The following is a 27,685-nucleotide window of genomic DNA, read 5'->3' on the forward strand; positions in this document are numbered from 1 at the left end:
TCCTCCAGGCCTAAAGGACACCCTCGCCTCTGGGGTGAACAAGCAGCACAAGCTGTCAACACTTCTTCCAAAAGAACATGAAGAAAATTCAAACGAAGTTAACACAGTTATCCCAACACAACCCTGCAACAGCCCAGAAACAGGAGGACCAGTGAGCCTGAGACGGGAAGTTCCCACAGCGGGACAGCAACGTTGGCATTAGGACTTTTTGGCAAAAAAAGACAAAAAAGGTAACATGGGCCACCAGTTATTTCCTGCCAGTGGAAAGACACCCACACACCCCTAGATGCCAACGGCGCCCTGGAAATGAGCCCACGCAGCATCTCGTGTCTTCGAATGAGCAGACACATGGTGTCCTCAGCACCCCCGCCCGTGACACACACACACCACACTTGACTCCCAACACCTGAGGGTCCAGGGGAATGGCCGGAAGTCCCCGGAGGACAGGGCATCCTGTGAGGTCAGTGCAGGGCTACGCACCTCAGAGGGGCCCCCGGGCAGGCGCTCTCTCCCCAAAGGATGAACCAGTCCTGACCACACCCAGATCGCGGTGGCCTCCAAGCCGAGCGCCAACATCTCACGTCCAAAGAAATGAGCAGGTGCCTGCTGTGTGTGGAGCCCAAGCCCCTCGCAGAGCCCAGGACGAACCCACTGTCCAGGCCTGGGGCCGTCACCAGCCAAGAGAGGCGTCCGAGGCACTTCCCAGCAATGGTCACAGGAAGTAACAACTCAGGCCCATCAGGAGTTTCCTCACTATGCAGGTTTTAGAAGTAGAGACAGAGGTTCAGGTATAGTGGCACAAACATCGACGGACCCCATGGAAATGCGGGCGTGGTCCCTCCATCCCACCAGCCTGCATGGCTACTCCATTCTGCTCCCATCACACACATCCCCACACAGCCACGTCCCTTCTCCTTTTCCCCCACTGGGTTCATCAAATCAAACCTCGCTGTCCTTGGCAAATATACCATTAATTTACTTGCTGCCCAGAACAAAAGCACACTTGCAGTTAACATGACACCCCCGCTACAATAGAACAGCCTTAATTCAGACATGAGGCGGAGGAACAGAGGGAGGAGGGGTTGAAGGCCATCCTGGAATCGGCAGCTATTTTCTGGGGAAAGCGTCCTTCCCACCCGAGCCTGACACTCGTGCCACACTGTCCCTGTGGTGTCTGAAAGCTCCATGAAGACAGGATCACTCTGACCCCTTCACACCCACAATGCCAAAGAGGAGCAGGTGTTCAGGAAAAGTCCCCCGCTAGTGGTGAGGACAACAATAATTCCTCGTGGTGCCCAGAATGTCAGGAGAAAACAAGGCACCATGTGGACGCCTTTCAGGTGAATTTTGCAATGATTCTACCGAATGCCAGTCATCCTTTTCCAGAAAATCAATACTAGAAAACATGTGTCGCCAGCACAGAGATGGTGCTTTTGACGACTTACAAACACACCTACGTTACCCTGAATTTATCTCAAGCCACCCTCTCTGTGCTAATGTAAAAAATCTCCTTTATTAACCAGTAGCCTTTCTCATCTGGAGGTTTTTAACAAGCAAGAGGGTCCTGTAACACTCAGGCATTCTCTAAAACGTCAAATGGAAGCCTAGAATCCTCTTCCATGCAGCTTCACTGCAAAGTATTTTGACGTGAGCCAAATTGTGCTATTCCTACACTTCCATAGAAAACTCAATACTTCATCAAGGAAACGCAGCATGATTTCTGCTAAACACAGAAATTGGTGGGGTGGGCATGGAGTTGGGGGAACATTACATAGAAAGCACACCCCGATAATCACCTGCATGAGAGCCACACTGGCTGGCAAGCCCCGGTCGGCTCGGTCTCTGCACAGTCACAGGCGTGAGGCCTGGAGGGCAGACACCTGGCGCTGCTGACCACCCCAAGGTCGTGGCCTCTGCCCCTTCTCCGTTGCCCATCTGTTCCAAGCTTCTGGCAACACTGCCTGCTGCCCGCACTGCCTGATCGACTCTTCGTGAAGAGCAAATGCTGCCAGGATAGCTTATGAGTACATTTGCCAGGAAAGCAGCTCCGATTGACTCTGAAGACCCGTTCTTGCACCCCTGGCAGCTCCCCTGCCCTCAATGTGTACATGCTTGCAGCTCTGACCTTGCTCAGTGTCCACATAGGCTCTGTCCCCTGGAGAGCCGAATACAGACTCAATATTGAGTCAGAAGTTCACAAAGAAGGTGACGGTGACAAACTGCCTACCCGTCCCCCAAAACACAGGTTGAAATCCTCACCCTCAATGCGATGCTGTCAGGAAGTCTTTGGGAGGTGATGAGTTCCCGAAGCTGGAGCCCCGTGAATGGGGTTTGTGCCTCAGAAAGGGGCTCAGCAAATCCCTCACCCTCCCACTGTGTCAGGGCCAGAGAGGCAGGTGTGTGCTAACCAGGAAGCGGCCCACACCAGAACCCCCTCCTGCGGCATCCTGATCCCGCCTTCCAGCCTCTAGAACTGTGAGAAACAAATTCCTGTTGTTCGTAAGCCACTCAGTCAATGGTGTTTCGTTACAACAGCCTGAGCTGACTCAGATGAAAATGCTCACTGTCCTACAGAGATGGCTACTTGCCCTCCTAGAAAGAGGGATTTAATTAAAATCCCTGTCTCTCTTCGCCACCACCACAGATCTCACTCCCCTACCCTGTAAGCCAGCAGTTGTTAGGATTAAAGGAAAAGGAGGATCGTTTTAGACCAGCCCCTCCATATCGATCTGAGGCCTGTAACTTTGTCCACTTCCACGGCGGCTGTGTCACCGGATTCCCTATGCCAGCTCTGCGTCTACTCCGGGTCCCAGGCTCTGCACAGACTCCTCCAGCTGCCCATCCAACACACCCATTTCCCCTTCCGCTTTGCAGTTGTCCTTCGATATCCAACTCCCAGCCCTCTGCAAGCCTAGGCCTTCCGATCCAGGCATTCGGGGTGAGCTCAGCCGTGCACTGGAGTCCTTGGCTCAGGTAACCCAGGCCCAAGGCGTTGGCACCAACGATCTACTGGCTATGGTGTCCACACAGCCACTAGCCGCCCCAGCCACACCAGGGCCTGGGAGGGGAGGCAGAGGAAGCTGTGAAGCTGCCAACAGCCATGCGGGGACAGAGGCCCCCGGGATGAGGAGGATGCCATGGAAGGAAATTCTGAGAAAGAGCCCCAGGGCTGAACGGGTCTTGCATGCCCAAAGACTACACTGCTGAATTTTCCAGGTTTCTGAACTTAATCGCTGACGCACACAGCACGTGTTTCCTGAGTGCTAACCCCGCGTGGCATTGGATACGGCAATAAAGCAGGACCCCACCTTCCCCTTCCTCGCCCCCTCCCCCAACACATACACAGGGCCTCCGTCCTGGCGGGAAATCAGGCCTGGGCGCCCAGCTGGCACCGTGAACCTGGGAAGGGGGCCATCTCAGACGGACAGTGGCTGCAGTCTTGCCAAAGCCCAGCAGTCACCTGCACTGCCACAGCCAGGCTGAGTCCGGATCAACTGCACAGAAACCTGACCCTCTCAAGGGCACGCCTGAGCACATTAGGGACAGACACCGTCTCCTGCTTATCTCCAACACTTTCTCTGCTTGTCTAGTTACAAACGGACGACGCAGTCTCGGAAGCATAGCTGTGACTCTGGAGACAGATCCCAGGCCTCCCCCTGCTTCTCTCCGTGGTGCCATTGATGGGGAGGGGCCGGTATGGCCGCGAGGCTGCATACCCTCAGCCACCCTGCCACTGAGACGCGGGCCTTCGACGGTTGCTTCTGCCAAAGAACCCTGCTGCGTCTTGGAGCACAACATGATGGCCGGGAAGCTCCACCCGGAGAAACAGCGATGCTTCTCCCCAGAGCCAACGGAGGGCACCCCCCACCCTGCATCCAGCAGCTTACTTACATTCTGGAAAACAGCTGAATTAATGGGGAACACTAAAATGAAAAGGTCACGCAAGAAAATTTAGAAGGCTGTGTGAAGTCTCAGGAGGTCCAAGGTTTCTGAACCAAGACTGTTGCGGTCAACGAGCTGACAGGGAAAGTTTCCACACGGGCCTTCAACAAGTAACGCTCAGCAGGGAGGAGCCACGTTCTGGGCAGAACCTCAGAGCCAGAACCTCAGATACCACAAAGTCACATCGGAGCCAACAGCAACTGAAATACAGCGCTCTCCTAAGATGTGTGCGTCACCTGTAGGAAGTTACTGGACATTAAGATGGTGGAAGAAAAGGATAAGGTTAGAAACAAATTTCAAGTAATTTCTGTATACAAAAAAATTCTACATCCACTGGCTTTCTTTCTGGGAGTAACAACTTTTACATGAGATGCACATCCCAGTTGGAAGGAGTTTGGGTTTTCCATGGGCAGAGACAAGGGTTCTCCAGGAAACGTGAACCCTTTCTCACTCACTGAGCAGCATGCCCTCAGGCCATCCTGGCCTCCCTGATCACCTCCCTGCTCTGCCTCCAGCCAGCTCCTTCCAGCACTCACCCCGCTGCTCCCAGAGCCTGCACTGGCCCAGGATCTCCTCTTCTGCTGCTGTTAATCTTCCACTTTAGGGCAAATAAGTTGGAAACTAGAAAGTTATAAGACCCCTGGCTTTTTAAAAATTTGTTTTCTGAGAAAACAAAGAATACTAATTCTACTTCCATGGTTTAATATGTTGCCCCCATCTGCATGTTGATGGATATGTGTTTTTATATATATTTTAATCAATACTTATAAAAACATGCACTGTTGGCTACATTCAGTTTAATTACATTTGATGTAAGAAGTTTTAATTTCAGTGAATTCAGACACTCAAAATTTAAGCCCTCTGACATCTATGAATCAAATGGAAAAATGACAGGTAGATATTACAAAAATCAAGAGAAGTGTTTAATATAAATCCTAGACTTTTAGATATTTCCACAAATGTAATGTATACATTAGTACACAACCTTGAGCATTTTCACAACTCTTTGAACTCAAATTCCATTCTTAACTTTTATAGATAAATCGACATCCATATGTGATTTTAAATAGCTCAAACATCAGCTCTTAAAAACAACCAGAAATGCTGCGGGGAAATCCCACTGAGCAGCAAATAATGAAACTGCAGCCAACAACCCAGGTACCTCCCCTGAGGCATCTGGAACTTGAGGATTACGAGCAGCCTTTGGTTTCTGAGGCGCCCAAGAGTGAGGACTCCCAACTCCCCAAGTCTAAGAAGGCCTCAGCGATAAGGACAACTGATCAAAAAGTCATCCCTGCCAGCTCCCTGCCACGGGCTCCTCCTTGCCTACCCTCAGCCACGTGCTTACAAGATCTCACTTCCTCTCTGTCCCGCAAAGCCTGACTCCTGATTCCAGCCCTACTGCTTTCTGGGATGTGGCCATGGACGTCAACTGCACCTGTAAGGGGAGAAGCTGGTCAGGATATAGGATCCTGGCCATCCTGGCAGCGCTCAAGCTGATACTGTCACTTTGTAGTGAGTTACTGACTGCAAAGGTTTAACTTTGAATAATTTAGATATGTGTATTCTAACAGGGAAATTCTGAACGTAGAACACAGGCCACACCCTCACACAGATGCTGTCTGGCCAGTACTCTTTTGTTTGCCTTTTCAATAGACGTTTTTAAAAGCAATTTTCGGTTCATAGCAAAATCAAGAGGAAAGTACAGAGAGTCCTCAGGTATCTCCTTTCCCAGCACAGGCTCAGCCTCCATCATTCTCCTGCCCTCGCCAGACCAGCATGCCTGTACGACCGACAGACCCGCATCAACATGGCACCACCACCCACAGTCCACAGCTCACACGAGGACTCGGCCTGCTGCTGCTCACTCTGTGGGTTTCACAGACGTGGAACGGCATTGATCTCTCATGAAAGCCCCACCTGGAGTTGTTTCCCACCCTACACATCCCCTATGCTCCTCCCATTCATCTCTCCCTTCCCCAACCCCTGGCAGCCGCTGACTGTTTGACTGTCTCCACAGCTTTGCCTGTTCCAGACTGTGCTGTGGTTGGACTCAGACAGCAGGCAGCCTGTCCAGGTTGGAGACTCACTTAGCAACATGTGTTTAAGATCCTTCCGTGTCTTTTCATGGCTTAGGGGTCCAGTTCTTTTTAGTGCTGAATAATATCCCAGTATCTGACATACCACAGTTTATCCATTCACCTACGAAGGGCATCTTGGTTGCTTTCCAGTTTTGGCAATTACAAAGCTGCTGTCAACATCTGTGTGCACATTTCCACATGGAAGTAAACTTTCAGCTCCTCTGAGTAAACGTCCAGGACTGTGATTGCTCCTGTGGTCGGAGAGCTTAGTTCCAAGGAAAACCACCACGCTGCCTCCCACAGCCGCTGCCCCACTTCCCCCAGAGATAAGTGAGGGTCCTGATGCTCACACACCCACCAGCACATGGTGGTGTCGGAGTTCGCATTTTGGTCAGGCTGATGGGTGTACTCTGACGCCTCACCCTATGACATAAGACGTGGGCCATCTGTTCATGTGTAGATTTGCCATCTGTGAATCTTTTTTGTTGGGGTATCTGTCCAGGTCTTTAGTCCATTTTTAATCAGGTTATTCATTTTCTTGTTGAGTTTTGAGAGTTCCTTGCATGGTTTGGATAACAGCCTTTATCAGATGAGTCTTTTACAGATATGTTCTCCGCGTCTGTGGCCTGCCCTCTCATGCTCCTGAGACACTATTTTTGTTATTATTAAAAACACTTTAGACAGAAGATGGACCTCCCAGCCCACCACGGTTCTTATTTTGGCCGTGGTCACCATCCTCCCAGCCCTGGTTCCCACCTTTCCACGATCTGCTTGTCCTATGGGTGTCAATCCATACTAAGTCCCTAACATATCTCCAATGATGGCAACGTCAAAGCAGGCAGTTTGCAGGTAGGAAGGAGCTGATGGAGGCCGACATCATCTAAGATTTTGTGGCAGTTACTTTGATAAATTATCCCTCCTGCTATGAAGAGTAAGGTTTGGCTTTTTTGTTTTTTTTTTTTTTGAGTCGGAGTCTCCTGTGTCACCCAGGCCAGAGTGCAGTATTAAAATCATGGCTCATCGCGGCCTTGACCTTCTGGCTTAAGCAATCCTCCCGCCTCAGCCTTCCAAGTAGCTGGGACCCACAGGCGAGTTTGATTTCTTTGCTAACGAATTCCTAATTCACCTCGCAGCCGGCCTGTCAGGGCCATATGCCCGGACGTCCACCTTGCCAACCGGCCGTGTGGTCTCTAAGGTGGGTGCACTCCGGTTGCCCGGGCTCTGCACGCGATGCTGAGTCTCCAAGTCTGCCGCTGTAAAAGGGACTGACAGCCCAGAGGGTCTCGACGTGCCACCGTGAGCCGGACTTTATTCCACAGGGTGACTCTGCTTCCCGTGACGAGATGCAGCACGTGAGCACAGATCAAAGGGTATCAGTAACTAACCCATTCCCCTGGTACTAAGCAGAGGACCAAGAGTTTAGTTCCTTACTTATTTGCTACCAGCTTGATTCAAAACAGCTTCCTGGGACTCTGGGGGCAAACATCTCTAACTGGTGAGAATTCTGGCTTTAGTAACAGAAGAATCACCTAATGCCCATTTTGTAACTGTTGTTCTCATCAGAACTTGAGGTCAAAGGGTAAAATAAAAGGGGGGCCAAGATCTTGACACCCCAGTTTGCACAAGGCTAACCAGCGTGCTTGAGGGGGTGAAAGGAGTAGGATTTTTAAAGTGCTGAGTTTTAAAAACATGGCTGTAGGCTGGGTGCACTGCCTCACGTATATAAGCCCAGCACTTTGGGAGGCCGAGGTGGGAGGATTGCTTGAGGCCACGAGTTCAAGACTGGCTTGAGTAACAGCAATATCCTATCTCTTTAAAAAGAAAAAAAAGTTAATAAAATAGTAATAAAAAGGTTAATACAATAAATTACTATATCAACACGGCAACCCCTGCTGTCAGACGAGGTGCACTCTCTGTGGCTACGATGAGGTCCGGAGAGAAATGTAACCGGCATCATAGGGAAGGTGGACCCCAAAGCTCCACGGCGCTACTCCTGTACAGTCTGTTAACCAGCATGAAGACTCCTCCACAATCAGAAGCCTGGTTTAGAGGAACGCTGCCCACGGGACCTGGGTGGACTCCAGACGCTGGCTGACCACACAGCCCCACCCTGGGACCCTGCTGGCAGCCCCGACTGGACAGAATGACCTCGTGGGTGTCCTTTCCCGCCACAAGCTGCAGACCCTGAGCCAGTCCTGGCTGTGACTGAGGCTGCGCATAAACGTCGGCGCCCAACAGCTCACCTTTGTACATGACACGCCCAGTCAACCTCATTTCAAATGTTACGCTTGCCCCAAGGCGAACATGGATGTTACAGGTTAACTCACTGCATGTGTGCTAGACTTTCCCTATAGGTGTTCAGACATTGCACGAACCGGATGAACAAACCCCACTTTCCCTGTAAACGTTCCGACATTCCATGAGCCCGATGAACACACACAGCCAACAAACCCCGGAACGTGTAACACCGCGGCCTCCTCCCCTCCTGAGGGGCGCGTGCTTACAGCTCCCCCGAGACCACATTTCCCAAAGCACAGAGTGTTCCTCTGAAAAGAAAACCTCCTTTTTCCTTCCTCTGTACATCTCGTGGTCATGTTAACAACTATTGCTACAAATGCAGAGAAACGAGGTATCATCCGTGCCGGTCACCGAATTCCTAGCACCAAAGCTTCAGGGCCCCCCAGTCTGAAGGAAGCTTCTATCACCCTAAAGCCAACTCTGGAGATGAAGGCCGAACTGGGGAAAGGTTGTGTCACCCGCAAATCCACACCACGGGGCCCTCTGCAGTTGTGTGTCAGGAACTCTTGACCGGTCCTGGGGTTTGGGGAGATCAGGATGCAAGCCGATACTGTACGCTCTGCCACGGGACAGTGAAGTCTGCGAAACCTCAGAGGAACACAGAGACAAATGGCTGTACAAGTCCCACAGGCCGAGCCTCGATGGGCACCAGTGTCAAGAACACAGACACGCCAGGAGGGGCAGCTGATGCAGGCAACGCCTGCAACCCCAGCACGCGGCAGCGTACGAGAGTGGGGGTCTCTGGCCAGGCTCCACCACAACTGCCATATTCTGTAGTAAAATTTTAATCATAGGTTGTAACTAGTTATAACTCTAACTTGTTTTACAGATAAACAGAACACAGGGTACCAACAGACTCCAAAGCACTTCGCCTAGAACCAAGTCTAGAATGCAGATGGCTGCTGCTCCAAGTGTGATGAGTCCCCTGTAGTGCCATAAATCCTAGATCTAGGTGACTAAGTGCTCTGCCTAAACCAGATGGCACCCTGAGGCTCTGAGGGTACCCTCTCTCCCCAGGCCAGTCCATCAGCCCCAGCAGAAGCTTCTAGAGTAAGAAACTGTGGATTTGTATTGGACAGATGTAAACCAGGCAAAATCACAGGGACTCATCCTGGAAGCCCATCCGTTTACCCACTCATGCCCTAGAGAGCCCTGCCCCCATCTCCACATCCGCAATCACGCTGAACCACAAGAACTGGCTTCTAGGCCCTCAAGCCACTCCCTTTCGCCCCCGGAACAGACCCTTCTAAAACCGTGAGGCCCAGAGTAGCCTTAACAGGTGGTCCCAGCAGAACTGGCCTCTACATGAATTGATACTTTGTGTCTGGGGGGTGGTGGTTCTTGTTCTGTCACTCAGGCACAGTGCACCATAAACACAGTGGTGCTATCATGGTTCACTGCAGCCTCAACCTGCCAGGCTTGGGTGATCCTCCAGCCTCAGCTTCCCGAGCACCTGGGACCACAGGTGCACATCACCACTCCTATTTAATTTTTTGTAGAGTCAGGGTCTTGCTATGTTGCCCAGGCTGGTCTCGAATCCCTGGGTTCAAAAGTGAACTGCCCACCTCAGCCTCCCAAGGTGCTGGGATGACAGGTGTGAGCCACTATGCCCAGCCTAGAATTGTTTTTTCTTAAACCTGAGTTTGACACATGAACCCCACTTACATAGATATCAGCACACTCTCACAGCTCAAGGGTTTTTCTGAATCCCGATTCTGTCTGTTCAAAGGTCAATATCTAAGATAGGGTCAGAACTGACCCTCCCTCTGTGAAGCCTAAGGGCAAATGCAGCAGCATCTCAGTGTATGAGGAGACAAAGTAAGAAGGGTGGAAAATACACACTGAAATTCTAGTGTTAGAATCATAATCACCAACACTTTCAGAGGCAATCTGCTTTCCAAAACATGTAGCTGCTGGATTAACTTCAAAGCCACCGATTCCACAGGCAGGAGCTCAGAGGGGCACAGCTTTCTAAGGCCGCACAGCCCAGGGCAGAGTAACAGCCTCGGGGCAAAGCAAACTAAACAAAGGCTTGGTTCTCTCACGGATGAAGGTGCTCAAGTCCTTCCAAATAGATTCTTCTTCTAAGTAAGTTAGATGCCTCCTACAACACTGTTTAGAGTGCCAGTGTGTTCAGAAACATGAAGTTGAAAATACATCTCAGGACCCCAAAATCTCTAAGCTAAAGGGACCTCAACGTAAGGAACAGCTTAGGGCAAACCTACCTCCCATGCTTTTCTGAACAGAGACAGATACTGGGGGAGAAAAAAAACAAGCCATGTACCTCCCTCACAATCGATCCACAAGGAAATTCCTCATGACAGAGGAGAGAACCCAAAGTCACCATCTGCACACGGAGATAAATGCGGATCTGACTGCTTCCTCTGGAAAGGTACACCAGAAACGCATTTGTCTGATCTACCTGTGACCTGGAAACCCCTCCCAGCTTCGAGCCGTCCCTCCCTTCCTGGACCAAACCAACGTACATCTCACATATATTGTTGTCTCACATCTCCCTAAGATGTGTAAGACCAAGTTGTGCCCCAAACACCTTGGGCACATGTCCAGGACCTCCTGAGGCTGTCGCAGTGTGTCCTCAACCCCGCCTGAGGCTGTGTCTTTAACCTTGGGAAAAGGAACTCTCTATGGGCCGAGAACCGTCTCAGAGATCCTTCTGGTTTACAGGAAGCATTCTCTCCTGCGAGTATAACGATGAAATCATGTGGAATTACAAAGTGCCACTTTAGTAAAGGCCAAAGGAATTAGGGTTCAATGTGCTTAAAAAACAAACAAAAACAAGTAACGTTCTGTCAATGGACCATGAAGCCCACACCCCCTTTTGCAGTGAAGATGTCAACTGGGACGAGAGGCCCCTCCTGCAGATGCAGCAAAGGCTACCCTCTGACCCCACTTCCCAGAGTCTAGGTTCCCACTGCTCAGGGAAAAGCAATCCCGGCTTCACGGGGCTCAGGCCTCCAAACCCAACTCCCACCCATGCTGGAGAATCACCCCAGGGACTAGCGAAATGGCAGGTGCAACTCTCACCTCATCCCCTTAAAGGGGAAAAGGCACCTTCCTGCTCCTCTTCCTGCTGGTGGGAACAGGGGCAGGAGCTGGAGGGGCAGGAGCTGAAGGGGCAGGAGTCGGGCGGCAGGAGTCGGGCAGCAGGAGTCGGGCGGCAGGAGGGAAGCAGCCTGGGTCCCTGCTCGTCACAGATGGCAAATGCCAACCATCCCCGACCTTCACTTTGAAAAGAAATCCTTCTCTTTTGTCAGGTCCCTGGTTAGAAGTTTGCAGCCATTCCTTAAAAACAAAACAAAAACAAAAACAAACATGAAAAAAAACTCAGATACAAAATGGGTGTTTTGCTGACAATATTTCAATTATCTGGAGGCCTTGGGTCAAATGACGGCAAAACAGGAATCTGAACACTGTTATTCAGGAAACTATCTTCCACAGCCCCATCTACCCTCCCAGGCTGTCACCTTATGGTGTTTGTCTGCTAGATGATTAACAATAACTGCTCTGAAAAACTAGGTGTACAGAACAGACAAAAGTCAGCTCGGGTTGAGGGGAAGCAGGATAAGACCCCCTTCCCCGCAGGACGGTGGAGGAGGAACCTTCAGCACCTGGGTTTTCAGGATGCTGGATCTCTGAGAGCATCTCTCACAGCTCAAGTACAGCCAGACCCTCCTCTGACACAGCCTATTCAGGCGAAGGTGGCATCTGCCCTAGAGATCCACAGCCCTGCGCGGGGCTCAACTGGAGCTGAACTTTCCTCCCTTGGTAAGAGTCAGGGCCAGGGGTGGGGGGAGAGGAGAGAAGTAGCAGGCCTGAGGGGCACTGTGGAAACTCCATGCCACGCTAACTCTCGTCTGATGTGCTCCGGCCAAAGCCACGCTTCTCGGAGGGCATTTCACTTCACACATCTGGAAGTCTCCCCACAGAACAGATCCTTCCCCAGGAGGCAGACACTTGGCTGTAACACGGGGTAATGAGGGGTGCGCCTTCGTGCCCATTCTGTAATGTTTCCTGTTACCTATTTTACCTTAAGCTACAAATGATTCCTGTTTACACGGGACACAGTGACACACACAGCAAAACACATGAGATTCAGTGTGATCCCACACCTGTCACTGCTGACCTCAATTTCTTTGTTTGTTTTGCTTCTAGAGTTTGTACTCTCTCCCGGGGTTCCAGGCCTGTGGATTCAACCAATCATAGATCAAGAATATTTTTTAATGTGTTTGTACTAAGCATTCAGAATTTATTATTCATTAAACAACTACTCCCATGGCATGTCCATGGCATAGCTGATACCAGCAACCCTGACATGACTGTCTGCAGGAGGATGTGCGTATGTCATATGCAAACACCATGCCATTTTAGAGCAGGGACCTCAACACCCACAGACCTCGGATGCCATAGGCAGTCCTGCAGCCCACCCCCATGGGCACTGTGGAATGGCTGTAATAGAAAATGTGGAGGTTTTAAATAGTTATGTACTAAATCTAATCTTTTGTTAAGAAATTACTGTGCATCATGTGTATTATTTGGAAGTCCTTCATGGCCCAGAGACTTGACATGTTCTTATCTTTTTGTCCACTGATCTAGTCATTTCGGTAAGCTTATTGAACACAAATCAATTTTACAATTAAATTCTTACAGGAATCACACTCTATCTGTAAGCTGCTTTGGTTTTTAAAGGGAAATAACCAATAGTTTTGCAAACCAGCTATATCATAGAATAACAGGACAAAGCAGCCCCATGACATGCAAAAACAGGAGGTTTTAAAGCTAACTAGTGTAAAACACGTTACAAAACCGTAAATATGAAAACGTTTTACACCACAACAGATATTCTAGAAAAAACAAGATATTCAAAAAAAGCCTTTGCAGAAAAGCACTTTCCCCTTCATTTTTCACATGGTTTCCAGAAGCTTGTGTTGGACAATGACCATGAACCAGAAGTAGCGTCCGCTGCAACTACTGCTACCGCAACACAGAATATTAAGGCAAAAAAAGAGAACACATTGATGAGAACAGGTAGAGTGTTATACAAATGAGTGTGTTCTAAAGTCAACAATGTTCAAATTCTAGGTCTCCCGCAGACACTAGATGGTAACCGCCAAAGCTTATGTACTTGACAACGTTCAAGGAGACCAATTTCAGAGCTGTCACAAGGCAGCACCATCCTCATGCGATTATCTCAGGTAGGTTTGAAGACAAGTGCCCCCGGTACAGCAGGAAAGCTGCCCAGTCCAGCACTTCCTGAGGTCACAGACCTTCGCCTTCCCATGTCTTCAATAGTTCCTTTACACTGGGAACCAGACAGCAACAAATAAAACACTTCCTCAAATCTCAAGACAGTCTTTAGAGCTCTTTTCCTTGCCCCTTCTCTTACTGAAAAAGCCTATTTTGTAAGCAATCTGTATTGCTTACCAGAGCTGGGGCGGAAAGAGAGCTAGTGTTTGGTAGATCGAGTTTCAAGCGTGGGGAGACCAGGAAGTTCTGGAGATGGATGGCGGTGACCGCGGCACAACAGTGTGAACACACTTAATGCCACCAAACCATACACTTAGAGTGCTATGTAATTTTACCACAATCAAAAGACTAACTGAGAAAAGCCATCTATAATTACTGTCACTTCTAATATCTTACATCCCGTAAGTTTCATTTGCTTTTGGAAATCCTCAGAGTAATCATGAAAAACTAATACCCTGTCATCTCTGAAACGCAGGCAAAGTCGTTCAAGGGTTTTGATTATAGGAAAGTAGCTGGAAAGCAAAGTGTCCGTTAGACACGGCAGCCGTGGTAGGACAAACACATGGTAGGAAGGTGGTGGGCATGCTACACACAGATGGGAAGGGTTTGGGGAGCCACAGCACCCGAAGCTCAGGAGGCACCTGGGCAGGAGCTGAGAATGAACCAAACATGTTCGATCACGCAACATTCACGGACCCTGAGTCCAGCCACCGCCGCTGACATCCACTGTGGCCGGGGTGTCCTCTGCCACAGAGCTACACGCCCTGCCGAGGATACTGTACAGATTAAATGTTGAAGCACAGACACGCTCAGGTCCAGCTGTTCAGATAGAAGCAAACACAACACATTTCCCAGACACCAGCAGCAAGACTCTCCACCTGACTGCGTTCGGAATAACGATCTTCTTTGCCAGGGCTGAGCCATGCTTCCCTCTTACCTGTCCTCTGCCTTCACCAGCTTCGTGCGTGTTTCCGGGCAACTGTTTGTGCAGGTGCTATCACTTTTTTCCACAGCAAGAATATACACAGACACCACACAGAAATGGGCAACCTCGTTAGGAGCTGTGCAGGGACATCTAACTCATCAGATGTGCCAAATTCCTGTTGCCATGGAAATTAAACTAGCTAAACTAACGTTGCTATGACCCCATCTCTTACTGCACCACTAAAGATCATCCGGGTAAGAGGAATGTGCCTCTGCATAGCATTCAGCTCACGTTTACGTGTCGGTATTCCCTGAATACGGCTATGTGAGATAGAAATCAGTAAGATGGGGTGTAACATCTAGTATAGGATCGTTGTGTCTCCTAGGCTCAAACACTTCCTTTAAGATCCTCAGAAAATGAAGTTTAACTCTGGGGACGTGAGTTACATAGTAACTTGTTTTGGATACTGTCTCTTTCACAATCCAAATATCAACACCAAAGAAGTTCTTGAGTTCCTTTTGAAATTGAAAGGAATTTACAAATCATAAAAGCCCCAATATTAAAGGATACAATTCAGTCTTTTTAGCATATTCTCAAAGCTGCACATCAACCACTAGTATGTAATTCTGGGACTTTTTCACCACGGGCCAAAGAAACCTTGAACCCATTAAGAGTCAGCACCTGCTCCTTCCTTCCGCCAGCACCTGGAAGTCGCCAGCCGACTTCCGTTTCTCTGTATTTGCCCATTCTGGACACCTGTTGTGAGGAGAATCATACAGTGCGTGACCTTCGGTGCTGACATCTTTCACGTCCAAGGTGAGTGGAATCTCACAGTGAGTGACCTGTCGACAGATACCTGGACTGTTTCTACTACTACGAATAATGCTGCTATGAAGATTCTTGCAAAATATTTTCAATTTTCTTGGGCATATGCCTAGGAGTGAAATTGCTGGGTTGTACGGTGATTTCATGCTCAACTTTTCTGAGGAACTGCCAGACTTTTCCAAATCAACTGTACCATTTTACTTCCCCTCCCACTAGCAATATATCAAGATTTCACTTTTCCCAAATTCACCTCCATGTCACTGTCCAATACTGGGGTTTTATCCATCCCGGTGGTTGTGAAGTGGTATTTCACGGTGGTTTTGATTTCCATTTCTAAGATGATGAATTCTGCTAAACATCTCATGTGCTTTTTAAGGCATTTATATGTCTTTCTTTGGAGAATGTCTATTCAAATCCTTTGTCCATTTTTAAATTGGATTTTTACTAAGAGCTTTTAAATATATTCATGATATCAGGTCCTTATCGTGATAATCTATCCTGTTCTGTGGGTTGTCTTTTTACTTTAATAGTATCCTCTGAAATGAACATTTTAAATTTTGATACCATCTTTTTCCCTTCAGTTGCTTGTTATAGCTTTAAACGTCTCAGCCAAGGAAACATTACCTGATCCAACGTAGCGGTTTCACCACGATTCTTCCCTAAAGGTGTCATGGGCTGAACTGTCCCCCCTCTCAAGATTCCCTTGTTAAAGTCACAACCCCGGAAACTCAAAATATCACTGTATTTAGATACAGGTCTTTAACTTGGAAATTTAGGTCACCTAAGATCTTAAGAGTAGGCCCTGATCCAGTATGACTGGTATTCTTTTGAGAGAATTTAGACACAGTCCTCAGTGCTGCACGCACATAAGAGAAACCTGTGAGGACACAGAGAGGACGCCGTCTACACAGCATGGAGTAAGGCCCCAGAGGATCCAAACCTGCCTGCACCTTGATCCCAGGCTGCTCATGCTTGTAATCTCAGCACTTTGGGAGGCAGAGGCAGGCGGATCATTTGAGGTCAGGAGTTCGAGACCGGCCTGGCCAACATGGTGAAACTCCGTCCCTACTAAAATACAAAAATTAGCCTGGCATGGTGCTTAACACCTGTAGTACCAGCTACTAGGGAGGCTGAGGCAGGAGAATCGCTTGAACTCAGGAGGCAGAGGTTGAAGTGAGCTGAGGTCACACCACTGCACTCCAGCCTGGGTGGCAGAGTAAGAATCCGTCTCAAAAAAAAAAAAAAAAAAAGGTAACAATTTAGTTTATTTTACAACGATAAAGTCATTACATCTTAACACAGTCTTCAAGAAGAAACCATTTTCCCAAATAAGTAGCAGCGTGGCAACAGTTTGTGCTGCTGTGAAAACACCTAACATCTCTGCACCTCAGACAGCAGGGTTCTCATGCCTGCATCTGCATTCAGTGGGCTGCAGAGCCGTGGCTCAAGTTTATGAAGGAAGTCCGACCCCATGCTGATATACAAGTAGGAAGCAGTATTTTCATTGTGTTTTCAGATCATTTTAGGTATTCTCTGCTGCAAAATGTAATAAGTGGCACTTCCGCACAGGCTGTCTGCAACGCAGAGTCTGTGCTCTGGTCGACGGGCCTTTCTGCCCCAATTCCTTCTGAGTCAACTGGTCCATCCTACACTTGAATGACTTTTACCAGCACACGATTTTGTAATCACACATTGGTTAGAAAACACTGGTTCAGAATTATGAGCAACTTCCACATTTCGTTCTATATCAAAAAACAAACAAACAAACAAAAACACATCAATATCACCATTGGTCACATGAGAAAGTGGTGGACACAAGATTTTTATATTTTAATACTCATTGGAAAGCTCAAATGTCTATCATTGGGAATAATGTAAGGAACTTTCCTTGAGATGAAAGTCATTTTGTTCATTTTTCAGGCCACACCTGCAAATACCTCCATCTGAAGTGGCATCGTTTGTAAGTCATTCCTTCCATAAAGGCGGCCATTAGTGGAAGAAGTGGTTCTGCAGGTTCAAAGCTCAGAGGCACCAGTGCTCGCTCAAGATAACCGTAAAATCCGCAAAAGACGCACCTGTGCACACTTCCTGTTTCTCACTCAGAACATTCCAGAAGGAACCCTGAATCCCGATGCCGCAGCGGGACTGAAGTTTGCTCTCACCCACATAATAAACCCAGGGAGCTCCCCCAACCCCCACCCCGAGGCCACAGCCTTGGTCCTCTGTCTGGTCTAGGAGGGCTCCTGCAGCTCCAGCCTAACAGGGAAAAGCAGGCACCCACATGTCAGAAAGCCCTCCCAAGGCCCGGCGAGCACTTCTGCTTATGTGCCAGCCAAGTGCGTTTGACAAGGCTACAGCCAGCTGTACGGCAGACAGCGAGGTACCCAGCAAGTACTCAGGGCTCACGTTATGGAGGAGGAAGCCAGGCAGATAGTGAGGTACCTAGCAGGGTTCCGAGGAGGAAAGGAGGATAGAGACAAAGGTGCTGGAACAGTCTGTCATAACCTTTAGCATTTACAAGGCTCGCTGAAGATTATCCGATTTGATCTTAACAGCTTACAAGATAGGCAGAGGCATGACTGTTTTCACTTCATAAAGAGATCCCGAGAACTGATGATGAGCACGTGATCTTCCCATAGGCTCCCAGAAATCATCCTCAAATCATCTCTCAGTTGTATACATGTGATAATATCTCAGTCTCCTCTCTGCAGGGGAATTTTAATGCTGCTGTGCTGTTGCTTCGCACCCCTGCCTTCTCCTGAATTACAGCGATGCCCACCATCCATGGGGAGTCCGCACCACCCCACCCCCCGCTACAGCTGATGACTTGGGTCACCCTGATCTTTCATTTCCACCTGCAGAGACCTGTTCTTCCTTCAAATGCAGCTCAAACTCACTCATTGTGTGAAGCCTTTTCCAGCCATCACAACTGTCATGTGTAAAATCAGTCCATGGAATGCTTCATTTAGGAGGAGCTTATGTTGCCTCGTTGGCTGTGATCAGGGCCAAATTCTGAGCAAACCCGGAGGTCCCCTCTCCCCATCTCTGCTCCAGTGCACTTAAAACAAGGATTCCTGGAAGCACCTTTTGAGTCCAATTCACGCATGAGTCTGCCCCACACCCTGCAGAAAAGCCCTGGTGGTCGGTGATCAGGGTTCGGGGCCTCCAGGTGGGTAAGGATAGTTTAGTGCACTCTCTGGACTTGACGTTCAGAGACCCGCTGCTGGAAGGGAAGAAACTTGCATCCTGTGAAACATCCAGGCCCCAAGACCCACTTAGGAGCAGAAAACGGGGAAGGAGTCTCGAACAGACTCTCAGGAGGGCAGACAGCAGGAGCCATGGTGGCCACCAAGGAGGGAAGGAAGCAGGCAGTGAGGCCACAGGTGATGTGGCCGGGAGGGAGGTGATGTGACCAGAGGTGACGTGGTGGGGGGATGACACGGCGTGGTGTGGGGAGGAGATGTGGCCAGGGGCAACGTGGCCAGGGGCAACGTGGCCAGGGAAGGAGACACGGCGGGAAGGAAGTGACAAGAGGGGTCTCCAGGCCTCAGACTGTACCTGATTTATAGATGACATTTTAATTAAGATGTTATATCTAACTTTAACGAAAAGTAGCAATTTAGAACCACTGTGCACATTTAAAGCACGGTACAAATTGAGCACATTTCCCAACCCGTAGAACAGTGTATTGAAGGAAAAAACAGTAGCTCACCAAAAACAACAACAACAACAACAACAACAAAAACAGTGAGCAAAGAAAAAATTCATTTAAGATCAGAAATAAAGAGATACTACAGCTCTTCTAGTCCAATCCCCATCCTAACATGAAAGGGGTGAAAAAGGAAGTAGATTCTAGTCAGTCAGAATTAAAAGCAAAACCGATCCACTTTACTTTCTACTTGACAGAAAACAAACTCATCAAGGAATCCCCACAAACAGTAGCTTTAGTAGTTCCCAAAATGCGAGATTCACCTACAAATTAAATCAACTGTTAAGTGTGTATAAAGTAATCTTTTTAATTATTTCCTTCCTCATCCCCAAGGGCTTTTTTAGACCTTGTTTCCCCGTAACTGCCTCCAACACCCAGGAAATTTAAACCCCACAAGTAAACTGTGTCTCAATTCATGCACAGCGTCCTTTGGAGTACACAGTCCGTTGCTCTAAGACGATCTTGTCACCTAAGCACCGAGTACAGCCTGAGAACGCACAACACGCACTCACACGAACTCGGACAGACAATAGGTGAGATATGGCACATGAGGAGGAAGACAAGATAAATGAGCTTCACCGACACCCCAGATCCCAAAAGAAGTAGCACACGCAACCTGCTGGGGTGCAGGTGACTCCTGGAAAACAGCCAAGGCAGCATTTGGAGAAGCAGCACCGCAGGCCAGGAGGGTCTAGGGGCTTTAGAAGCGAGGGGCACCCCGACCAGGTACTGGGGGATTCAGAAGGGAGGGGCGCCCCGACCAGATGCTGGGGGATTCAGAAGGGAGGGGGGGCCCCGACCAGGTGCTGGGGCTTCAGAGGGGAATGGTGCCCCGATCACTTCCTGGGGGCTTCAGAGGGGAGGGGTACCCTAACCACGTGCTGGGACTTCAGACTAGAAGGGGCCCCTACCGAGTCGTGGGGGCGGCAGGACAAGCCCAGGGTTCCGTCGTCACTTTTCACTCCCTACTCTCGAATCTCGCCCTGAAGTTGCAGCCAGTCCAGGTATTCATTTACCCATAAAATTAAGTATCTGTGAGTAACACAAGTCACTAATCCACACAGATCTGAGTCCACAGATACCTCCCAGAGACTCCACCATCCCTTCTGGTAGAAGAGCAGCCCACGGGCCCACGCTGCTAGGAAGGGAGACTGTCTCCAGCCTGACGTTGCAGAGTCCTCAACACAAAGTCTACCTTCTGGAACCATGCCATCTCCTACAGAAGCAACTAGGGGCATGTAGGGTTTTTTTAAAATCTTTTTTTTTCTTCTTAAGACAGAGTCTCTCTCTGTCACCCAGGCTGGAGTGCAGTGGCTTGATCTCGGCTTGCTGCAACCTCTGCCTCTCGAGTTCAAGTGATTCTTCTGCCTCTGTCTCCCGAGTAGCTGGGAACACAGGCGCCTGTCACCATGCCAGACTCATTTTTTATACTTTTAAGTACAGATGGGATTTCGCCTTGTTGGCCAGGCTGGTCTTGAACACCTGACCTCACGTGATCCACCTGCCTCGACCTCCCAAACTGCTGGTAATACACGCATGAGCCACGGTGCCCGGCCCATATAGCTATTTAAATTTGACTAAAATTAAAGAAAATTAGAAGTTCAGTTTCTCATTTACACTGCAAGCATTCAGTTACCCACAGGTGGCCGCTGACCAGAAGCTGATAGAGATGTCACACTCCACACTGCAGAAGGATCTAAGGACGAAATGGCTCTAAGATCATCTCGACATCTTTATATTGAAGCTACTGAAGTTTTACTCTGATTATTATAGACATCAGCATTCTGTCACTTAAAAATGTCAGTGCTATTGCAATGATCAGATCTGTGACTTCCCAGCAGCTCTTATCTTCCTAGACAGAAAACTGTAGAGCATCTGCACTCTGCCTCCACACTAAGGGATAGTAGAATCCTCCGTGTAAAATCAGGGGGCGAAAAAAAAAAAATGAATCCCTAGTCAGCCTCTCCCCTTACGATTTTGTGAAACTTCTCTTAATATGCAGAATAACTGCCAGAGTTGCAATAAAGAAGCATCCCTTGACCAGGAAGCAACAGGGAAACACGAGGAGGGAGATGCGAGGACCCTCCGTTCCCTCTGGGACCCCAGGCCCAGCCCGGCAGACCTGCACACCTGATGCGAACCATACACACGGCTTCCCTGGGCCTCGGTCCCCTGCTCTGCCCTCACTGGCCACTGTGGCTCTGGGTAGAGGCAGCTCCCTGAGCCCCAACACCCACAGCCAGTCCCCTCCTTGCAGGTCTCAGCTCTGCTCTCACTGCCTCCCTGATGCTTCTCATCATCATCCGCGTACTGTGTCGCCTCTACCCCACAGCCCTTGCTACCGCCCACCCACCACGGAGCCTAGCACACAGCAGGTGCCCGAGACGCCCCAATGGGCGAGCATGCCAGGGTAGGGCTTGGAGTTCCAAGGGCCACGTCCCGCATAGCACCACAAGCGCCACAGAGGCTATGGAAAGGGTCCAGGCTTCAGGCCTGCACTCAGCTTCTCCCGGCCCCGGAGGCCAAGAACCTAGCAAGGGAGTGCAGCCGGAAGCAGGATCCCAAACCCCCTTCCTGCTCCTCAAGAGGAAGGGGGCCTCGGGGCACAACCCCATGAGCGCCTTCCTCCTGCCAGGTTACCTGTCACAGCACCGACACCTTCACTGCAGGGAAACCCACTCCTGTGAGGAGAAAAACACCAAGTACAACAGGAGCCACGTCCCCCTCAGCGTCTGCTGAGCCCAATAGCGACAGCAGCAGCCGGGCCCCCACTCAGCATGCACCGACTCCGATCCCGCCAGGCACACCACAACGCCGACCATCTTGAAGCTCAGCTTGACTCATCAGGACCCTCTTCCAGGAGAGCTCGGCATGTCTACCTTCCCTGGGCTCACAGAAAGGAGCGGGACTCGGACCCGAGTGTGCACAGAGTTAAGCTCCCACTAGCTATGCAGACAACCTCCCTAGCCCTGGCCTGCGAAGGGGCCAAGCGCAAATAGCCATCTTTTGCCCGCACAGGTACAGAATTCAACCAGCTCTCTCAATGGAATCGTGACAGGTCAACTCCAGGCTCCTCAGTGCTCTGGGGTTCACCTCGGGCCACTGCACCTTTGAAACGTGGCTGTGGACTCCTCTAGGCTGCTCAGTGTCACGGCCTATTTCATTCAGACACTGCAGGCCTCTGCCGTGGTGTCAATACTCAGGACACCCCTGCCGGCATCCTCCGAGATGCTGCTGCAGCTGCTGTGATCTGAAAACAGCCATGCACAGGCATCAAAGGGAGGACTTCTCAAGTCTCCTCCAAGAGCAGTGGCTACAGCTTTGGAAGACGTTGCACTGAATCCTGGGTGAGCCTGGCTCAGTCTGCTATCTAAGCCGGGTTGCTGGGGACACACCTTCTGTTGTAACTGACAGAGGTTCTTGGTGGAAGCTCTATCAAGACTGATAATCGCAACTAGCCTGAGATTTACTATCCATACGTTCTATTTGACGTTTAAAAGGAAAGCATCATGAAGTTCCAGTAGCAAGGAATTTTCTATAATCTATCACATCCACATACAGCAGAAATGTAGCTAAAATGTTCATAGGGTCTATGCAGAGGAAGAGACGGGTCTATTTCAGGAAAAGTGCTTCCTGGCTTTTCAGAAACATAGTGAAATCCCTGCCAAGTAAAAGGTTGTTTATACTTTTGCTTTGGAAACAGAGGGAAAGTTCTTCCTTATTACTTGAATACATTGACTATATTTAAGTGTTCTGGTAGACTAAGTATTAAATATTCAAAGGAAGTAATTCTGTTCGGTCCATTTCATTCTTTAAATGTAGCTTTCAAAAACTGACAAATACCTGGCTGGGTGCGGTGGCTCACGCCTGTAATCCCAGCACTTTGGGAGGCCGAGGCGGGTGGATCACGATGTCAGGAGATGGAGACCATCCTGGCTAACACGGTGAAGCCCCGTCTCAACTAAAAACACAAAAAACTAGCCTGTTGTGGTGGCGGACACCTGTGGTCCCAGCTACTCGAGAGGTTGAGGCAGGAGAATGGCATGACCTGGAGGCGGAGCTTGCACTGAGCCGAGATCACACCACTGCACTCCAGCCTGGGCAACAGAGCAAGACTCCGTCTCGAAAAAGAAAAAAAAAAAAGTAGCAAACACCCCATGTCTGCCCTGGCTCCAGTCATCTCCACGGAGTGGACAGAGCTTGGGAAAAGCTCACTGTGGAGGCCCAGAAGGCCGGGCCTGGCCTTTGCTCAGCAGATGAGCAAGAGGGTCAGTCACCCTAGGGAAGAAGCCCATATTTGCTATGTTACTGATGATAGCCACATAAATTTCTATTTTGCCTCCCACACAGGCCTGGGGATCTATGTTTGAGCAAGCAGCTCATGCCAACAGTCCTTCCATGCCATCATTTCCCTGACCTCCCCCCAGAAAAGCCAGGCCAGGCAGCATCCCCACACGGGCACTGGGGCCCAGGAAGATCCTGGTCCTGCCCCTCTTCTCTCTCATCCCTGCAGCACCCTGGCTTGCTGTGGAAGCCCAGCAGTGCTGGCTAAACCCACGTTCACCTGGGGCATTCAGGAGAAGCCTCTGTGCAGAAATCAACTGGGAAGTAGGATTGTGTGTGCTGGCAGGTCACTCGAATGGGTTTGCAGAACTCAGTTTTCAACACAGGTGCCGCCACCAAGTCCCTGAAGACCTTTGTGATCCTAGAGCCACAGAGCCATTTGAGGCACTCTCACAATCTCTACCAACCCTGCACAGAGGCCCTGTTTTTCCAAAGGACCATAAAATTTTCCATGTAAACAAACTTTGACATAATGAAATAAAGTGAAGTCACCACTTCTATTTTCTATTAATCCATTCATTCAAACAAATATCTCTTGAGTATGTGCATCGAATACTGTGGAATTAGGATTTAGTCCATGCCTTCAAGAAATATACATCACAGAAGAAAGGGCATAGCTTGTAACTAACAGTGCTGAACAGGCAAGAAATACACATCACAGAAGGAAAGGTAGAGCTTGTAACTGTAACAGTGCTGAACAGGCAAGAAATAAACATCATAGAAGGAAAGGTAGAGCTTGTAACTAACATCATAGAAGGAAAGGTAGAGCTTGTAACTAACAGTGGTGAACAGGCAAGAAATACACATCGCAGAGGAAACGGTAGAGCTTGTAACTGTAACAGTGGTGAGCAGGCAAGAAATACACATCGCAGAAGGAAAGGTAGAGCTTGTAACTAACATCATAGAAGGAAAGGTGTAGCTTATAACTAACAGTGGTGAACAGGACAGAATCTCACAGGCTCGTCAGGAGCCACCGAGGAGGAAGCCATGGTTCACATTCACCTGCAGTAGGTAAATGTTTCCTGGATAAAGTAACTTTTCTAAAGCGATATCTGCTCCTTATTGTTTAATCTTGCTCGATAGGGTATTAAATTACCACTTTATGTGCTGCTTATATAAAATACATCATTGTCAGGGGAGGTTATAAAATACTACTTCACACAAGCTTGGGCTGTGAATGGTGCGAGGCAATGGGACGATGTGTTCTCGTGTTCTCGAGACGCAGAAGGGGCAAGACCCTGCTTCCCTTCTCCTCCCCACCGCCCTGTTCCCAGATGAGGGGCGGAGGCAAGGCCGCCATGCAGTCCTAGAGCTGGCTCCAGGGCCACGACACCACGCCCAGACTCTCTGCGCCCCATGCAAGAAATACAGACTGTGGGGCAATCACCAATTTGCCTGGCAGTGGGGAGAGTCCTTCATCAAAAGCCTGTGCTTCCAGGAGCCGGGACAAAGCAGGAGCCCCTAGGAAAACTGTTCCGGGTGCTCCTGAAACCTGGGCAGAGTCACAGTCTGGCAGGAAGCACCAGTGATGCAGGTGTGCCCAAGACTGCGAGGATGGCCAGATGCCTGGAGACCAGACCGGCCTGCAGGAGATGACCACCTCTCTCTGGTTCATTAGAGACAGTCTGGGCTTCTCTTTTGTATGTGGAGTCTCACAGTACAGAAATGTCACAAAGAGTTTAGACTTCATATACCCCAATTTTTAAAATTAAAAAACCACAATTGTTTCAACTAATTCTAAATCCAACAAAGAAAAATAAATAAGTATGTCAAAGCATGCCTCCAAAATGTAAACCTCAATCTCTTTACCCATAGGAGACCCAAAATTTAGTGTACCTTTTCTTCAGTATGATCTCATTTTTTTTAAAGCCATTACTGAAGTGTCTCCTCACTGCCCCATGAGGAGGTTCATGGGCTCTTCAAGGCGCTTTGCTGTTTCATCATTTTTTAGATTTAAGGGCAGGATCATTTTCCCACACTTGCTTGCTTCCCTGATCACCAATTTTTCACAACAACATCATTGTGCCTCAGAAAACCTAGTAACTGAACTTCATTAAAAGTGAAAACAATAAGGACATGTTGGCTGCTATGACAGCATCCTCAGTCACTGAATCTCCCTGGGGGACCAGACACACCCCCAATCTCCTTGTAACCCCAGCATGCAGGTATCGCTGCGGCTGACAGGACTGACCCACCCTGGGGGAGGCATGAAAGCAAAGGGAAGAGAAGGCAGGTGACCCATTTAGGAAACTCGGGTGATCCTCTTGAGTCACGTTTCTCAGGGTGTCAGGGAACAAGCCACATGTAGGGAACCTCCTTGGCCTGGCAGGTGGCAGACTCCTGGGACCCTCCTCAGACACGTTAATCAGAGAATCTAAAGGCGGGCAAACTCTGAAAAGTATCTGTAAAGGAAGTACTTAGCTCTGCTGTGAGCCCACTACATGCGGGGTCGCGCAGGACGCCGCTCCCAGCGTCCAGTCTCCATTTCACCCTCCTGGGAGGAACACCCATCAAGTCACAGAGCACGGTCTTCAGCGAACACCTTCCTGCGCGACCTCCACTGTCGCCCAGCCCTGCAGGAGTAGCCGCTGAGTAGGGGAAACAAGTCTTTGCTCCTGAGCCGGCCACCTTGACGCTGGGCATAAAACCAGCACTGCTACGTCTCTGGGGAAAGAAGCGGCCCTGGGCAGGAATGCACTTGGCAGCCCCAGGGAGTGGCCAGGTGTGGAGGACCAGGCCTCTGCCTGCAGACACGTCAGCACAGCATCCTGGAGCAGAACCTCCAGCCCAGCTGAGCCTACAGATGGCTGCAGCCCTCGACAGCATCTTCACGGTGACCAGGGGACTGGGCCAGAGCCGCTCAGCAAGGCTGCCCTGAATTTGCAACCTGAAGAAGCTGTACAGTCGTACGTGTACTTTGCCTTAAGCCCCTAGGTTTTGGGGTCACTTGTCACACAGCGACAGACAGTGGATGTGCACGGACTCCCAGGCCACGATGGCCTCTGCCGGCCTCACCCGGGCTGTCTCATCTGTTCCCGTGACATCACGTTTCTCAGAGCCAAAGGCTGCCAGGATCCCCTCTTTTCTTCACGAAGTCGTTACAAGCTCACGATACAAACTGAAAAAAAAAAAAATCTATAAAATACAACGTATGATGCAATACAAGGTGAATGCCCAGGCACATACACACACGAAGCAGGCACAAGTGCGAAACAGGCACATGCACAAACAGGTGTACATGCATGAAACAGGTGCGCGCGTGAAGGTGTACACTCGTCAAACAGGTGTACATACACACATGAAAGCACCAGACATGAAGGGCTGTCTTTGGGAGCCTAGTTTTTAGACATCTCCCTCACACTTTTACATCTGCATGATCACAAACACAGCACACCACAGTACTGAGGGGAAGCCCCAGCTTCTCATGGGGGCACATGAGGCTTTTTATTTATGCCACAGATTGCATCACTACATTCTAGAACTGCAAGGCCCCCCCAATGCCAGGACTGGGTTAGGTCCACCCTGTGCTCCAAGGACCAAGCCGCCTGCCAGCCCACACAGACCTGCCCCTCAGGGATGGTGTGGCTGCTTCTAAAACAGAGGCTCAGGCCACCCAGAGACCTGCAGTACCTGTTATTAAATGAAGACTTGGTTGTGGGTAAACGTGAAGATTTTTATTAAACGTGACTCTGCAACATTCAAAGGACCATAACTGAATGCTCCTTTCGCAGCCACGGCATGTCCAGACGCTCATAGAGAAGGCCAGGGCGTGGGAAGCCACAGAGCCCTGACAAGGCAGACTTGGAGCTGTGTGGCGCAGTTAGCACCCATTTTGTGTTGATACTTGCCTTTTATATTCAGATTAAAATAAAAAATATGCAAAAGTAGCTCACATTCTATTTCAATTCTCTATTTTTGTAGTAACTGGGCCCCTTTCCCTCTGGTTTCCCAGCCGAGTGATAAATAGGCCCAGATGGGATTTGTCAAAGTCTGGGTGTCTGTTGTAGAGTAAGTGAGGGGGCTAGGGAGGGGATCAGGAGTGGTAAGGAGGAGTGGGGGATAGGGAGGGACAGAGGGAAGGAGAGAGAGAAACCGCCGAAGGCTGGAGGCAGGAGGGATGCTCCTTGGCAGCCTCAGGCTCCCCGTTCCAAGGTAACTGAGCTGGCATCACGCATGCGGTGCCGTCATATGACTTGGCTGACACACGCCAGAATTGCAACAAAATGCTTAAGGAGAAGAGTAAGCACCAGCATCTTCAGATTAGGGTAGAGTCCCGGTTTCACGCTTGCCTTGTGT

At 49.6% G+C, this 27,685-nt stretch overlaps 1 long non-coding RNA gene across 4 annotated transcripts in view; it reads right to left on the bottom strand.

Annotated features, from left to right (window-relative positions):
* The window catches only part of LOC119622944 (uncharacterized), a 157,297-nt gene that overhangs the window by 39,959 nt on the left and 89,653 nt on the right, over positions 1–27,685 (bottom strand). For 2 of the 4 annotated variants that reach the window (XR_012092333.1, XR_012092324.1), the window contains one exon: positions 6,569–11,624. The exons of 1 other annotated variant lie outside the window; for it this stretch is intronic. This is a non-coding gene — a long non-coding RNA (uncharacterized lncRNA). Of the gene's footprint in view, positions 1–6,568; positions 11,625–19,859; positions 26,508–27,685 lie in introns of those variants that run through there. One more of the 4 variants, XR_012092332.1, reaches the window with a different exon arrangement.

This window comes from Chlorocebus sabaeus, unplaced genomic scaffold (assembly GCF_047675955.1).
Source record: "Chlorocebus sabaeus isolate Y175 unplaced genomic scaffold, mChlSab1.0.hap1 unalloc_scaffold_255, whole genome shotgun sequence".
NCBI classification, from domain to species: Eukaryota; Metazoa; Chordata; class Mammalia; order Primates; family Cercopithecidae; genus Chlorocebus; species Chlorocebus sabaeus.